At 36.1% G+C, this 2,323-nt stretch overlaps 1 pseudogene; it reads left to right on the forward strand.

The window, feature by feature from the left end:
• Positions 1-1,821: 1,821 nt before the first annotated feature.
• Positions 1,822-1,951, forward strand: LOC120605134 (uncharacterized; annotated as a pseudogene).
• The last annotated feature ends 372 nt before the right edge of the window (positions 1,952-2,323 follow it).

Consider the following 2,323-nt stretch of genomic DNA (forward strand, 5'->3'; position numbering starts at 1 on the left):
TACCACATATTAGGGGATTTCTAAACATTACCCCAGATATTTGCATCCTTTTATTTTCTACTCTTGCTTTTTTGAATTAACCTTAATTATAATCAGCAGTGAGTTCCTCATTCTCTCCCTAGTTCTCTCAGATAATAGGAACTGGTTGAGCAGTTCCTATTAAATCTATCAGATAATAGGAACTGGTTGGGCAGTTCCTAAGAAAATCTACCTGTAGAAGGGGAGGTTGTTTGCATAGAGAACGAGTCCCCAGTTGCATTTTGACCTTTGGATGATTATTCTTTTACTACAATAGTGCTACCTTTGCATGAGGGTGGAGCATGAACTGGTGACTTGAGAGGGCCATAACATTGTGTAAAGTATAAGATATTCAAGGAGAACTAGTTTTATCTCACATGGTTAAAGCTTGGCAATGTCAGGTCCTTTTTTTGTTTGTTTGTTTCTAATTTGAAAAGGACCATCTAGTTAAATCTGTGCAAAAGTATTAGCCAACTGTAACATGGCCAGCTAGAAATGAGGCTTTTGATAAGTGAAAGAAAACTCTTTCTTGTATCTCTAATAGGTTTTTAGGTCAATCCCTGGTTGTGCCAGAGTTTTGTGGCATTGGGGGAGAATTGCACTTAATGAGTTTGAATCCATAAATAAAAGCTAAACCCTCTGTGGTACGAAATTAGAAACTTGATGTTTGTGTTTGGAGAATGTTTACTTGTTATGATTTGGAGATTCTTATTTGTTCAACTCTTTAGACTATAGCTAGGATGTTAATTAGTCTAAGTGAAAGATTATTTAAAATAAGTTTTTTTTCAGTAATTTTTGTTCTACTAATGTTATTATTGGTGCACTTGCCTTCCTGCCTTAATTTCCTCATTGTAAAGCTAATCTATTTTACTGGGTAAAATATAAGTACTGGGAGCACTGACATAATCATCTTCCATTCATTCAGTAAATATTATTCATTGGCCTGTAGTGTGCCAGGCCCAGTGCTAGGAAATCCAGAAATTAAAAACAAAAAAACAGTTTCTTATTATTGGAAGAAGTGAGAAAGCCAATGTTTAAAATTTCTAATGGAGAATGCTGAGATGATGAGATACGCAGAGGGATGTATAGAGAAAGAGCACCTAATTAGACCCAAGGTGAAGGGCAGCTAAGATAAAGAGGATAAGGCCTCAAGTAATGTTGGGTGATGGGAGTCAACTCTCAAAGGATGAGAGATGTTTGCAGGGAGATGAAGAGAAAGGTGTTCCAGACAGAGAGCTCTGCAAAAACAAACAGAATAAGAGGAACATTTGAAGGACTCTAGATCAGTTTGATTGGAATGAAAGTTTGGTTGGGTATGAGAATTTGTGTGGACCAGTAAAGCTGAGGATGTGGGTAGGGTCTGCCTTGTGAAGAATTTGAATACTGTGAGAAGAATATTCAACTACATTCTAAAGGTAGCTTCATAGTCAACCTTCCTCAAAGCTTCTCTACTTCACCCCACTGCTTCACAAAGACACCTTCAATTTCCTGCCATTATACTTAAAACCCATATCTATCCCTTTAGATATAATTAAAGAAGACTCCTTCCTCCACTTTCAGGTTAATCTCTCTACTTACTTTGCTCTGTTTTTCAATTTCTTCCATTCTAATGACTATCCTTCAGCGTTTACATATACTCAAGTCTCTGCCATCCTAAGAAGCAATTACTTTATTTTGATTCTGTGTGTGATTACATTAAAATACATTTCAGTTAAGCAGCTTTATATAATTTAGATTTTCCAGCAATATTGCTCTTTAAAAAAAAAACCAAACAGGTATAATTGATATATTTTAACTCTTATGGTCTATGGCCATGCCACCCTGAACAAGCCCAATGCCATCTGATCTTGGAAGCTAAGCAGGGTCTAAGCAGGGTTGGGTCTGGTTAGCACTTGGATGGGAGACCACCTAGGAAGACCAGGTGTTGTAGGTGTAAAAATTAAAAAATAAAAAAAAATTTAACTCTTATCTGTATTCCTTCCACCACTAAGGGTTTTGAAAGAGTCATGATACTTAACCCTTCTTTATCTTCACTTCTCATTCATTCCTTGAAAATGGTGAAACTAAACTGATTCTATTATTGTGTTGCTTTGGGTTTATGGGCTTTAAGGGATTCACTGGAGTCGAAAGTTTAAAAATATTAATCAAGGGCCACCGAATAGTAAGCAGATGTATTTGAATAGGATTTAGATTCTGGCTAGAGCACTATGGTGCTGGTGAACATGTTTTAACTTGACATTAGACCTTCATGGAATAAATGAAATTTCATATAAGTTCAAATGTATCTGTGAGATATTCCAATGTG

This window comes from Pteropus medius, unplaced genomic scaffold, assembly GCF_902729225.1.
Source record: "Pteropus medius unplaced genomic scaffold, Ma_sr-lr_union100, whole genome shotgun sequence".
Classification (NCBI taxonomy): Eukaryota; Metazoa; Chordata; class Mammalia; order Chiroptera; family Pteropodidae; genus Pteropus; species Pteropus medius.